We start from the raw sequence: 15,000 nt of genomic DNA, 5'->3' as shown, positions 1-15,000 counted from the left end.
AAATCATTCCTTGTGTGGGTCTGGGCTTTTTCTTCTCTTGGTGCTCAGTACCTGGAGAGGAATGTCAAAGCCCGGGGGTGGGGGGTGGGGGGTGTGCTCTTTGGTGTTTGTGCATTTCTCTCCTTCCTTGCTTGCACACCAACTCAACTCTCGCTCGCTCCCTCTCTCCTTCCCTCCTTCCTTTCTTTCACTTTTGCTTCACTGTTTCTTTCCTGGTGGTGCTGGTGCTGGTGGTGCTTCCTTTCGATTACTTTTCTTTATTTTTTTCTTGATTTTTTTTTTTTTTTAACATTTCCTGCCCCTCCCCCGGTGTGTCTCTCTCTCTCTCTCTCTCTCTCTCTCTCTCTCTCTCTCTCTCTCTCTCTCTCTCTGAGATTCAGAGGCCACCTTGCACTTCTTCCTGGCCGCAGTTGTAATTCGGCTTTTTACTTTTGATAAGAGTCACTTCTGACATCCTCTGCTCTCCAAAGTCTACGTGACTTCATGACTATGCTGGGCGTGGACTCCAGGACAGATAAGTCTGCCTAAAACAGGGAAGAAAGGTGATATGATTTCCCCTGGATTGAATCCAGAAGTGCCTAACTACCACCACGGAGTTTTTGTGTGTTTTTTTTTTTTTTTTTTTTTTTTTGTTTGTTTTTTTTTTTTGAGATGGAGTGTCCCTGGATTGCTCATGTTGGCTAACATCAAAGGAGACAACATCCTATCTCAGTCTGTGATAACACCTGCGGTGGTGTTATCACATGGGGTGTGTGTGGGGGGGTGTCCTTCCCCTTCCCCTTCCCCTTCCCTCTCTCCTTTCTCTATTTGCTGGTTAAAGCTCGAGGTCTCTGGAGGTTGCCTGATTACTCCCAGGACCTCACCTTCTCTTGTGAGTAGCTGAGGTGGTGGTTGCTGAACACTGTCCCACCATTCTGATCTTTCACTACTCTTACTGTTCTCTTCCAGGACTTTTGCATCGAGTTCCTTCTTCCAAGGATGGTGGAATGATGACAAAGATGATGGTATTGGAGATTTGGAACACTTTTTTTTTTTTTTTTTTTTTTTTGGTGGTTGTTTTTCCTCCCGGATGGCTGTCAAACCTGCAGCAGCACACACATCGGTCCATCTCGAAGTGGAGAATCTCTAAAGGATCTTCAAGGAAAGCGTGGACAAGGAGGATTCAGTCCCCGGGAGACTCTTGACACGAGATGGGAAATCCCCCCCCCCCCATTTCTTCTGGAAAATACCTAATACCAATAAAGACAGGACAAAATGCAGCACAGGCTGGCTGGCTGGCTGGCTGGCTGGCTGGCTGGCTGGCTGGCTGAGGTTTATGTAGCGCCGAGTAGGTCTACAGGTAAAATTGGATCCCAGAGCAACTGTGCAGTTACTCAGGGTCCTTGCCTTCCCCAACTGTCCCCTATCGGACCGAAGCTGCTCCCTCCCCTAAGGCCTTTCTCAGTCGGCTAATCCACCACACTTAGGAGTGGTGAAGGTGGGACACACGTTTTAGGTTTGCTTGGCTTCTTCAGTCGGATCTCATCTCGCCACCGGGTCAGAAACACAAGCATATACACGTGGATGCGCATAGCGACGGGTTTCCACCCTGTGGAACTTGGGAGTTCACAGTGAGTGCTCTGCGGTCTGAGAAAAGCAGCCTCGTTAGTTGCAGTCACTGAACGCTAGGTGGCGCAAAGCTACCGTCATTTTGGAAGGCCTGCCTGAGTTCCATTTCCAGTTTAGATATAATCTATCTACATGTATAGACATAGATACATAGATAGATAGATAGATAGACAGACAGACTGACAGACTTAGATATCTATATCTATATCCATATACAGATCACTACGCTGCAAGCCGCTGCGTCATATCTTCCTCTCTTCCCTCAGCCTACTGAGTCCCTGGAAAGACAGATGGGCACGGGCCTCAGTGCAGTTGTACTCCCGCTTTCCCCCCCCCCCCCCTACAGTAAAGTCCTGGAAGCACTGGGGGGTGGGGAGGACATACCGCTTTCACCCCTGGTATCTGATCACGTTCCTTAGCCTTTAACATGCCCCACCTAGGAGATAGCTTCTGTGCCTCTGCCCGACCCTTGGAATTTCAACTATAATCCCCACTTCCCCCATCCCACTCACTCCAATTCCCCAGTAGTAGTCCCTCCCAAGGCTGTCACCACCAGAGGTCCATAGTAAACACCTCCCGCCCCCCCCCCCCCCCCCCGCCCCTGAGAGTTATGAGGGAGGGCCTGGATGAGGTTAAGAGAGAAACGAACAAAAATAAAACAGTGATGTTTCCCGTGTGTGTGTGTGTGTGTGTGTGTGTGTGTGTGTGTGTCTGTCTGTCTGTCTGTCTGTCCGTCCGTCTGTCTAGTGTGTACCTGTCTGAGCCCAAAACCCAAACAGGATGGATTTGGGCCTGGGGGAAGGAGAGGGAGGCCCTTCCTGGGTTTACTTTCTGGGGAAGGGAAGAGACAAAGGAAAAAAAGGTGAGGGTGTTGCCCAGCAATCAAGACCCTTTGTGGACCAATGCCCAAGGCCCTGGGTTTCTTCCCCAGCCTAGCATCACAAAAGAAACAAAAGTAGTGAACAAAGACAGACTCAAACAACCAAAACAGGCAATAAAATCTCATCTCAAAGACTCTGTGCTGGGCTGGGATGGGCTGGGATGCGCTGGGGTCCTTTATATCTCAGCGTTAGAGTGGTCGCCTAGCATATTCGAGGCCCTGGGTTAGATCCTCAGCTCCAGATAAAAAGAAATTAATAACATAAAGGCATTGTTTAAATACATACATACATACATACATACATACATACATACATACATACATAAATAGGTAGATAAATAAAATCCAGACACTAGAAGAGACCTTGCTCACACAGACAGAGGTGGTGGTGGTGGTGGGGGGAAGATCAAGATGGAAATCACTCTACCCTTGGCATCCAATAGACAAATATGGCTCCCCATACTCATGTCAGGGTTTCCTTGGTGGGGATGGAACCAGAAACCAGCCCCTCACACAGGGGCTGGTTTCTGCCTGGAGCCTGGAACTGGGGACTGAACACAGACACAGTTTACCACTGAGCTAAACCAACATCCCCTTTTTATACAGATATTTTTATATATTTTTGGTAAATCCATTGATTTATGAGTTGAACCCAGAAGCACTCACTTGACCACTGACTGAGCCACATCCCCATATTCAATATCTATCTATCTATCTATCTATCTATCTATCTATCTATCTATCTATCATCTATCTATTCATTTGTTTTCTGGCTTGCTTGCTTGTTCTAGTTAAAGCTTGGTCCCGGGGTTTCAAAAACTGACTTCCAGACCACTCACGTTATAAAGGAATCAAGCCTTTATTAAAGCACAACTAGTGGCGACTGAGCAGAAGAACATAAAGCTGTTCCCCTGGCCAGCCCCAAACAATTGCAAGGGTGCCCCTTATAAGCCTCAAACCTGCAAAAGGGACGTTTTGGGGGGAGGGGGCGTCTAGCTAATGCAAGCAAGCCATGTTACAGAAGCGGGAGAGTGAAGTCAGGCGGAGGGACGCTCAGCCAATCACAATCAGCCTAGCCACTCCAGTGACAGAAGCTTAGCCCCCCCCCCCCCGCTCCCCCTTTTATGGGCTAGTTACAGAAACAATGTCCCATTAGGTAGTTCCTTACTCTTAAAGGTTTCTATAGCACAAGGAAAAGAACATCTTGCGTCAGTCATGACCCTTCTACTTGGCCTGGTTGTTTTACAGAATGGGGACATAAAACAAAACGGAGTCCCATTTGCTTTTACTATCACAACTTTTCTTTGGGAGACAGGGGTCTCCTCGCGAGGTTACTTTCGCTATGAGTTTACGATCCTTCTCTCAACCTCCTCCTGATCCTCTTGGGGGTGGGCGGGGGAGGATCGACATGAACCCCCAACCCATACCTTTAATTTTTTGAGCTGTAGATGGATGGACACACTATCTTTACCTTATTTACTTGTTTGTCCCTTTGTTTTGGGTTCTGTGGTGCTCAGGATGGAATCCAGCGCCCCACACGTCCCAGGCAAGTGCTCTACTACCGAGCTAAAACCCTAGCCCAAGCTTTGCATTCTAGAATGAATACATTTCCTTCTATGCTGAAGGAACACAGACACATTTATTGCACAACAAGCCCAGAGATCTTCACATCACACTTGCCTAGAAGTCCTACATACATTCATTGACCTTTGACTTTGGAAGCCAAGTTCAGAATCTACCAGCTCTGGCCAGACTCTGGCCAGATAACTGCCACGATGTGGTGTTTTGCTCACCAACAGTTGGACCTAGGAGAACAGCTTGGACTCAAGTGGACAAATACTCTTATGCATTCAGGAAACAGTGCCACTCACCTGGTACAGGAGTGTTCTTTCAACAAATGATCCCCAAACCCTTACTTTTTCGATTAAAACTAACAGATGTGAAAACTGGTCATTAATGGCACAGATCTTTTTATTTATTTATTTATTTATTATTTTTTAGAGAGAGTGTGAGAGTGAGAGACAGGGAGAGAGAATTTTTTTAATATTTATTTATTTAGTTAGTTAGTTAGTTAGTTAGTTAGTTTTCCGCGGATATAACATCTTGATTTGTTTGCGGTGCTGAGGATCGAACCCTGGCCGCACGCATGCCAGGCGAGCATGCTACCACTTGAGCCACATCCCCAGCCCCAAGCACAGATCTTTCTCTTTTCGTTTTCTTTTCTTTCTTTCTTTCTTTCTTTCTTTCTTTCTTTCTTTCTTTCTTTCTTTTTTTTTTTTTTTTTTTTTCTAAATCTGAATGTTACACCGAATGCATGTGTTAGAACTTCCACATGTGTCACTGACTATGGGATAAGTTTAGAGCTTCGATAAAATACACGTTCTAATAAAAAGGGTGACCTCTCATGTAGGAAACCTATATGTCTTTAAGTGTACCGACTTTTTAATAATAAAAAAATCTCTCAGACACAGCACAGCATAGTACTCTAGTCCCCAGATGTGCACACATCTCCAGTGACAGAGATGTGGGGTGATTCAGGAGAATCACAAGACTAAGCCCAGCCTCAGCAACTTATGGAGCCCTGGGGTAACTCGACAGAGAGAGAGAGGGGGGGGGGAGAGACAGAGAGAGAGAGAGAGAGAGAGAGAGAGACAGAGAGACAGAGAGAGACAGAGAAGGGGGGATAGGTGTTGGGGGGGGTGTTGCTCAGAGGCAAAGCATCTCAGAAGGAAGAGGGGGAATTTATTATAATAAGAAAACATAAGAACTGAACCTTTACAGCAACAAAACTCTGATGACTCTGCTGACACTCTGTTGTTCTAACCCATCGGAGGCCTAGCAAGGTTATCAAACAGAAAAGTGATTTTCTGGATGAAAATTCTAAATATTTGTTAGCCAATGGGCAGATAACCCACCCTGAAAGTCCATATGGCTTCACCTATGATTAGGGAGGGGGAGGGTAGGGAAAAGAGAAAGGAAAAAGGATATGGGTTTTAACATGAGCCTCAGTGGCTGAGCAGTGAGACTTATACTCAAAGCCTATAAAGTGGACCCCTGTTACATTTTCTGACACCCACCACCACCTCACCCCCCCCACCCCCCCCCACCCCGCTTTAATTGATTTGACAGTTGGGAGAAAAATTAAAAAAAAAAAAAAAAAAAAAAAGACAAAAAAGGACAACAACAGCAACAGACAGAAACAACAACCACCCTTACCGAATTTCTGAATTTACATGAGTGAATGACTCTTCTTGATTCTCAGTAACATAGTTTATACTTTTCATGGTTTTTGATTTGTTTGTATGTAATTAAAAAAAAAAAAATCAGAAGAAATTATTGGTATGCATGGTGGTGGTGGTGGCGGTGGTGGCAAAAAGTAACCTGGAACCTGCTTTACTTAGGCTACTGGTTTGATAAAGTCTTCCTTGCATGGATGTGTTGTTGTAGGGACAAATGAGGCAAGGCACCGACCGAACAGAGCAGGAAAACGGTTTTATTTGGCTGCAGCCAGGTTCAGAGAAGATGGCTTTTGCTGTAAGGAATTAATCCCCTGAACCCAAAGTTCAGGTAGTTTCAGAGTTTTATACCCAGCATGTAAGGGGAGGGGCTCAGAAATTCATGGTCTGCAGAAGTTCACATAAAAGCAGCTTTTTCTCTCACTGTCCTGGGCATGTTAACCCTTGGAGGACAACACCTGAGAAGGGGAGAGCTTCTTCTCCCCTGTCTACTCTCCCCCTGCCAGCTGTTACCATGGAGTCCAGTTGGTACCCTCTCGTATCTTAAACATGTAGACATCTCTGTGAAGCCCAGCTCAAGGCCAGAGGCCTTGTTTGCACATTTCTTCAAAGTACTGTTCTGGACATGTTTGTGAAAGACTAGTAACGGGGTGTCCAGCACCTGGAGTGCTGGTATCTTCTCGGCCAGTGGCCAAGTAAACAGGGCGACACGAAAATAGGAAGTTTATCCACCTTGAATTCTTTTGCACAGAGAGACTCTTTTGCTGACAGACCTAAAACCAGTCTGGGTGAAGATTTCAGAAGAGGCCCAGTTAAGACTTTTCAGTGGAGAAAGGGGGTGCCACTTCAGATGATGAAGTTTTACCTAACAATAGTTTGGTTTCCAAAGGCTTTTTTTTTTTTTTTTTTTTTTTTGGTAATCCAATCCCCTGCTTTTCCCTTAGAGCTCTTCTCTTTTCTCTTAGAAAACTCTACTCTTACTCAGAGGTCCAAATCTCCATTCCAATGACACAGGGGGAAAAAAAAAAAAAAAAAAAAAATTCTCTCAAGCACCTGGACCCCTCCTGCCCCAAACACAGGAGTTCTGGGTGATCAATGAATTTAAAAGGCAGGAAGAATGGATCATTAACAGAAATGAACATAACCACAGTTACTACTTTCTAAGAGCTGGAAAGAATTACCCAGGGCAGAGCTTCCAACTGAAACACTGTAATTATTAGACAACAAACAGACAGACAGACAGACAGACAGACAGACAGACAGACAGTCAGACAGACAAAAACCCTGAAGTACAAGAGACTCTCCCCTTCTCTCTCTATAACACACACACACACACACACACACACACACACACACACACACACACCCCTCTCTTTCTCTACACCAAACTCTTTTTAATCGCTTGATTTTCAGTTTCTCACTTAGTGGAGCACCCCTTTTCTTTAGGATCAATCTCCTCCTGGGTTTCTTTTTATACCAAAGGGGGGCAAGTTACACATAATCCAGGAGAAGAAGGCCAAAGCAATCAGGTTATTAAGGAACATCAGGAGAGAGAAATTAAATGCTGGTAGACACATTGAACAAGTGCTCTGAAACAAATGATATTCAAATTAACCTCTTAGTGTAGTTTTAAACCAATCGGTCAGCATAAATGCAGAGTTAGAGAGACAAACTGACCCTTAAAACAGGTTGGGAATTGTGAACAGCCTGGAGAGGCCACATTTTTCTTCCTTCAGGGGCAGTGGGAGAGACTTTGCCCTGCCTGTTGTTATGTAAATCAGAACTGAGACCTGCCCCAAGCAAGCCCGGTTTAGTGTAAGAATCTTACTTCCCCGCCCTGATAACTGGCACCCCAGCCTGGCAGGAAACAAATTTCCCCTTGCAGACAAAGCGGTAGGAACCCAAAGTGGCGGGAACCACCCTTCCCCGCTCCCCTCCCCCCTCCCCCTCCCCCCCCCAAAAAAAACCCAAAAAAAACCCACAATGTCACCGAGAAGGCGTAGTACAAGTACCTGCTTTATCTAGGCTACTGGTTTGATAAAGTTGGCACTTTGTTGGGGGTATTTGGGTATTTCAATCTCACCTTGACCCCTGACCCGCCCCTCTCAAGAGTTTGTGACAGATGGATGCGGCTATTTCTCCCTGAGATTTGTGAATGTACAGGTTTATACTTTCTTTGGGTTTCATCCCGTTCTTGAAATGAATCCTGGCAGTGGCCGACATGCTACGACCTCCAGCTTACTTTTGTGTTGTTCAGAGAAGAGTTGTGGTGTGATTTCATCTTTTAGACTTTGTCGAGATTTGGTTTATGTTCCATTCTATGGTCAACTTTGGTAAACATTCCGTATTCACTTGAAAAGAATGTCTGCTGTGTAGTGGTGGCCTTGCAGTGTTCTGAACGTGCCCATTAGGTGTGGGTTGTTCGTGATGTAGTTCTGCTGTCCTTTGTTCCTGATTATTTATTTATGGCCTAAGTCGTCCTCAGCTGCTAAGGGACGAGTGTTCTCATCTCCTTGCCATAATAGATTTATCCATCTTTTCCTTTAATTCTCTGTGGTTTTCATGCAGGTATTTATTTATTTATTTATTTATTTAGTTAGTTAGTTAGTTAGTTAGTTAGTTATAGCTGTTGATGGACACAATGTCTTTATTTTTGTTTATTTATTTTTATGTGGTGCTGAGGATTGAACCCAGGGCCTCACGAATGCAAGGCAAGCACTCTACCACTGAGCTACAATTCCAACCCTCATGTAGGTATTTTGAGGTTATTGAATGACTTGCACACTACCTTAAGATTGTTTAATGCTTCCTCAAAGATCTGACTGTTTATCAATGTGCTATGTTCCTCCTACGCCTGGCAGTGATTGTCTTGTGTGTACCTTGAAGTCATACTAAAAATAAAATAAATAAGTGACTGGGTACAGTGGCCTATGCCTGTCATCCCAGACAGGCTTCTCTCTCTCTCTCTCTCTCTCTCTCTCTCTCACACACACACACACACACACACACACACACACACACAGCTGAGGCAGGAGGATCCAGAGTTTAAAGCCACCCTCAGCAAAAGTGAGACACTAAGCAACTCAGTGAGACCCTGTCTCTAAGTAATATACTAGATAGGTAGGGCTAGGGGATGTGGCTCAGTAGTCAGTGAGTGCCCCTGAGTTCAATCCCTCCTTACAGGCCTCCTCCAATAAATAAACAAACAGATAAAAAAATACATATGTTTATCTTGTTTATTTAGGTGATGATGATGATGATGATGATTTCAATGTGGTGCCCGGGATTGAACCCTGTGCCTCATGCGTACTTGGTAAGTACTGTACCACTGAGCCACAACACCAGACTGACAACACCATGAAGTGCTCTTGCAACCTTTCTCCAGCTTTATTTATCCCAGAGCATGTGGTGTTTCAGTCTAGGGCAACAGACCATGCTTTTTAGCCAAGGCAGCCTCTCTTAGAGCCCTGTTACAGCTTCTTATTACCAAGTGTCTAAATGTAAAATTTGGCTCTGTGATATTGATAGATCAATAAAAATAAAGATACAAAAAAAAAAAAAAAAGATAAAACGGTCAAACAGACAAAATACAACTTCACAAGGAAGAATCCTTGTGATGATTTGTTCGATGATTTGTTCCTTTTTGTATGGCGTGCTAAGGCTCAAACTCTGTGCCAGGCCGGCCCTCTGCTACTGACCCAAAGACACAGACAGACCCTAGACAAGAAAGGATTCTCAGAGGCTGGTCATCTTCCAATTTTTTTTTTTTTTGTACAGAAAAAGGAGGAAACACAAAGCCCAAAGACAAGCAGATCAAATTCCCAAGCAACCGATTTCAAACTGATTTTGACATGTTTCTGTCAATTCCTACATTGTCTGGATGGATCGAACCGTGGCCTAGCAGCTAGTCTGCCTGTCTAATTGTGGCTTCACCGTGGTGGTTTCGGTTTTGAAGTCCCACACCGCCCGTGTCCCCCGCCGGATTCTCTGGGGGTGCTGGGCAGACTGCCGGCGCCTCCCGCTGCTGCGGGGCACCCTGGCGGGGTGGGGGTGGGGCGGCTGGTGGGACGTGTCCAGGTGACTTTCTACGACCCCTGCGAAGGGGATCCCGCTGACACCGACCCTTCCGCCTGATTTTGTTGACGGTTTTCGAGCTCCCCCTGGTGGCCGCTTTTATAGGAGTGTCTTAATCCACTTCTGAGAAGTATCTGTTCAGGTCCTTGGCCCATGGATTGATTGCATTATTTGTTTGATTCTTCCCCGCCCCCCCCCGCCCCCCCCCCCCCCCCCGTTGTCGTTGTTGTTTCGCTCTGGGGCAAGGGCCCACGCTTTTTAGCCAAGGCAGCCGCTCTTAGCGCCCTGTTACAGCTTCTTATTACCATGTGCCTAAACGTAAAATTTGGCTCTGTGACCCGGTGGAAAATGACTTTCGGTTCAAGAAAATGCTCATTTCTTACTCAGGTAAATAAATAGGTAAATAAAAACACAAATTCAAATAAGAATTAATGGGCTGGAGATGTGCCTCAAGTGGTAATGCGCTCCCGCGGCATGCGCGGGGCGCTGGGTTCGATCCTCAGCACCACGTAAAATAAAATAAAGATGTTGTGCCCACCGCATACTGAAAAATAAACATTAAAAAAAAATATTCTCTCTCTCTCTCTCTCTCTCTCTCTCTCTCTCTCTCCTCTCTCTCCACCCCCCTCTTCCCTCTCTCTCTCTCCCCCCTCCTCCTCCTCCTCTCTGTCTTTACAAAAGAAAAATAAGTAAAAGTTAAAAAGGGGGCTGGGGATGTGGCTCAAGCGGTAGCGCAGTTGCAGTTGCAGTTGCCCGGGTTCGGTCCTCAGCACACAAACAAAGATGTTGTTAAAAAAAAAAAAAAAAAAAAGTAAATATTGAAATTCTCTCTCACTCTCTCTTAAAAAAAAAAAAAAAAAAAAAAAAAGATAACGTGGCCAGGCAGAGAAAATAGAACTCCCCAAGGAAGAATCCTTATTCCTATTATGATCAGTATTCTTTTTTTTTTTTTTTCTTTTTTAGAGTAGTTGTAGGTGGACAGCACGCCTTCTTTCGACTTTGTTCCTTTTTGTATGCCGCGCTAAGGCTCAAACCCAGTGCCTCCTATGTGCTAGGCCGGCCCTCTGGCACTGAACCACAGACACAGAGGAGGAAGGTTTCTCAGAGGCTGTTCATCTTCCCATTTTTTTTTTTTTTTTTTTTTTTTTTGGTACAGAGACAGGCGGAAACACCGAGCCCAAAGACCAGCAGATCAAATTCCCCAGCCACCGATTTCGACGGGTTTTTACATGTTTCTGTCAATTCCTCCATTCTCTGGATGGATCGGACCGTGGCCTAGCAGCTAGTCTGCCTGTCTAATAGTGGCTTCACCGTGGTGGTTTCGGTTTTGAAGTCCCACACCGCCCGTGGTGTCCCCCGCCGGATTCTCTAGGGGTGCTGGGCCGATCTGCCTGCGTCTCGTGCCCGCCGCTGTGGGGGGGGGGGGCCCTGGCGGGGCGACCCGGCTGGTGGGACGTGTCCGGGTGACTTTCTACGACCCCTGCGGGGCGGATCCCGCTGACGCCGACCGAGGTTCCGCGTCCCTTCCTCCTGATTTGGTTGACGGTTGTCGAGCTCCCCCTGGTGGCCGCTTTTATAGGAGCGTCGGATCATCGGAAGTCTCCAAGGCGTGATATTCGGCGGCGGTGGCCGAGACAGAGTTCCAGGAGCTGGGCGGCGCCAGCGGAACTGTCTCGGTCACGCTGGGCTGGGCCGTTGTGGCCCGTTGGCGGGATATTGGACCTGCAGGCTTACTGTGTGTGTGTCGGTTGTCTTCTCTCCCTGCACGGTCCGGGCCGCGGGCGCCTCGGGTGGCAGTCTGAGCGGTTCCTTCGCCGCCACGGGCTTCGCTTTGCCCGGTCTGGGTCGGTCGCCGGGACTTCTGTCATATTTTTCTCCCGCTTCCTCTCCCTCTCTCTCGCGGGTTTTGGCCGCGGGGCTGCGGGGCTTCACCGGGCGGGCCAGGCGGGTGTGCTCGCCCGGCCTTGCCGCATTGCCTCTTCGGGGGCCCGCTGCCCGGGGCTTGTCCTGTTGGCTACGCCCGGCGTCCTTCGGACGTGTTCCCCGTCCGCCCTTCCCCACCCCCTCCCCGGTCCTGCTCGCTGGGGATGGCGGTCCCCGTCTCTTGTCTTTGCCTTCGTCAACGAGGGTCGACCAGTTGTCCCTAGGGGCTCTGGATCTCGGTGATGGGCTCGATTTCGCGGTCCGCTGACCGTGACTGTGTTCAGGGAAGGCGGCAGTGGTGAGTGAACTGTTCCCCGTTGCCCCGGTCGCGATTGTTTTGGCCCGAGTTGGCCGTTTTCTGCCATCGGGTAGGTGCTGACACGTTGTCCTCTGGCGGCACACGCCAGAGCGAGGGAGCTTGGGCCTCCGGGTGCGTGCGGGGCTCTGGGCTGATGGGGTGGCCCGGACCCGTTCCCTCTTGAGCTGCTTGCCTGGGCCTGCGTGCGACGGCTCTTTGGCGCACCTGGAGCGCCCTCGCGGTGGTGCCGCCTCTGGCCGGCCGGCCTTCTGGCGCCGGAGGGCGGCGGGGGTAGGTGGCGGGTGGTCCTTTACCGCCCGTGCGCTCCTCGCTGCGGGCACCGAGGGTGGCGTGACGACGCTTGCTTCCATGGCTCCGAGCCGCGTGTCAGGCGTTCCCCGTTCCGTGTCGTCGGCCGCTCTCCCTGGGGTGTGGGGCCGGCGAGGCCGTAGCAGGCTCCTCTTAGAAGCGGTCCTCGCCGGGTCTCCCCCTGCTCCCTGGGCCTCTCCCGCCCACTCTGCTGATCGATGTGGTGACTTTGCGCTCTCCTGGGCCGGACCAAAGCCGCGCCAGGCGAGGGACGGACATTCATGGCGAATGGGCCGACTCTTCTCGTCCTGCCCGCGGGCCCCTCGCCTTGCCTCCCCGCCCGTTCGCGGTGCGGGGAAGGGCGGGGGTGCGGAATCCGGCCTCGACCTCGCTCCTGGGGTCCTCTGACGTAGCGGGTGCTTCTCGCTCGCCGCCCCCCCTGGGCGGCCAAGGGCCGTGTGTGTGGCCCTCCCCGGCGCGGGGAGGGCTGCCACCGTGCTGCCTCGGCGCGACGGTGCGCCTCTGCTTCGGTGCTCCTGGGGCGCTCCGGGTTGTTTCCTGAGGTGCCTGAGGCTGAGCCGGTGTGTGCTGCTCCCGATCCCAGTGCCGCTGCCGCGGCCGGCCGCCGCCTCGCTGTCGGTCTCGCCCCGTCTGTGGGGGTTTCCGAGGCGAGTGCCTGAAGGGAAGAGCGGTGTCGCTTCTTTCGGGGGATCGAGGCGGTAAGCTCGGCAGCGTTGCCCGCTCCCTCTCCGGGGGGGAGGGTGTCGCGTTGTCGTCCCCAGCGCCGAGTGGCGTGGGGAGTGTTAGGCGAGCGGGCGCCCGGGCGCTCTTCCCTCTCTCCGGTGGGGGAAGGAGACGTTGCCCGGGCGTGTGAGCGATGGTGGCGGGACGCCGAGCTGGGGCCGGTCGGGCCCCCGAGGCGATGGGGCTTTGGGTGTCCCCGGCCGCGAACGCTCAAGAAGCCTTGTGCTTGCCTGTACCGCAGATCCCCCCTCGTTGTCTCGGCGGCCGGTTGGCAGAGGGGCTGGGTTGGGTGCGGCCCACCCTCAGTGAGGAAGTTTCTCTAGCGATCCGTGAAGGGCGTGCCTTGTGTGGGGGTACCGGATTCCCCCGTTGGCCGCCCCCTGCTTTTTGCGCTACGCTACCGTCGGTGGTGTGTGTAGGCGAGAGTCCCCCCTCCCCGCCGTCTGGGAGTGCAGGGGTCCGCCGGCCCCCCGCGGGTGGGGGCCGAGCGCCTGCTCTTTGTGCCTACCGCGGCCCACGCCTCCCCCCTTCGAGTCGGGGGAGGGTTCCCGCTGGGCCTTGGCCGGGCCTTCTGGCGCGCGTGGGGCCACTGTGTGGGCCGCTGGTGCCGCGTGTGTGCGCGGTGGCGGTGGGGCGCTGTTCGCGCGGCCGGGGGTTGAGGGGCCGCGTCCCTCTTTCCCCCGCGCCCGCTGCGAGTGTCCCTCTGCCCGCTCCCGGTCCCGGGCCGGCGGGCGACCTGCGTGCGTGTGCGCTGGCTCGGGGCGCGGCCGCCGCGGCCCCCCTGGGAGCGTTCCGCGGGCGGTGTGGTGAGCGAGTGGACCCTGGAGCTGGAGAGGGCCCAGGTCGTGGGACTCGTCCGGCCCGAGGTTGTGGCGTTGCATGCTGGCGTTTGGAGGCCAGGCGCGCGTCTCGTCGCGTGGAGGGCCACCCTGTGGTGGCGGGGCGGCGGGTCTCGTGGGAGGTTCCGGGGGTGGGGCCGGAGGCCGGGTTGGCGTCGCAGGCGGTGCGGGACCGCCCTCGCGTGTGGCGGTGGGATCCCGCTTGTTTTCCTGGCGGCCCGACTCTGTGCCCGAGGTCTTCTCCCCGGTTTCCTTTCCGCGTTTCTTTGCCCCTCGCCGCCTCCGGCGCGCCCTCCATCCGGGCGGGGTTGTGGCCCCCTCCTCGCCTCCGCCGGGCCTCCCCCCGGCTGGCCGGTCGCGGCCGCGCTGCCGCCCCCTCCCGGGCGTGTACCGGGTGTGGCGGTGGGCACGCTGGTCGGGCGGTTGTCGTTGGGGATGCTCGTCACGGTGTGCGGGTTGAGGGTTCGGGGGCTTCCCCGCCTCTTGCGACGGCGGTGGGGCGGTGGGGCCCTGTCCCCCGCGAGGGCCCTCCCGGGAGGTTGGCTGATGAAGGGAACCCGGCCGGCGGCTCGTCCGGGGCCACGCGGGACCGCCCGTGCGCCTGGTGTGCGCGCTGGCGGTGATACACCGCGTGCCGCCCTGGGCTTGTCCGGCCGGTGCGCCCGCGCGGCTCGGCCAGCTCTCTCCGGGCGGGGCTCCTCCGCGGGTCGGCAGGTGCCCTCTCCCGTTTCCCGCCGCCCTTCCGGCGCGCGCCGCTCCCCACGCCGGCTGCAGCCGCCGCCTCCTCGGGCGGCCGGCCCGTCCCCGTCTGGTCTCTTTGGGCCTTGGCCCGCCCGCTCTCTCGCCCCTTCGCGAGTTCGCTCCCACGGGGGGCCCGCCGCGGCCCCCGTCTCCTGGCCGCCACCGCCGCTTGTCCGCTGGCGACGGCGTCGTCGTGTGCCGGCGCTTGGGTGTGGGGGACGACGGGTCTGCCACCCCCGCCCCCGCGGGGCGCCGGTCACCCGCTCGGTGCCGCGCGAGGGTTGTGCCGCTCGGGTGCGCGTGTCCGGCCACGACCTGGTCCGGTCGCGGTGAGTCGTTCCCCGGTCG

This window comes from Callospermophilus lateralis, chromosome 2 (assembly GCF_048772815.1).
Source record: "Callospermophilus lateralis isolate mCalLat2 chromosome 2, mCalLat2.hap1, whole genome shotgun sequence".
NCBI classification, from domain to species: Eukaryota; Metazoa; Chordata; class Mammalia; order Rodentia; family Sciuridae; genus Callospermophilus; species Callospermophilus lateralis.
The sequence above is the reverse complement of the archived record's forward strand: the minus strand, read 5'-3'. Positions refer to the sequence as shown.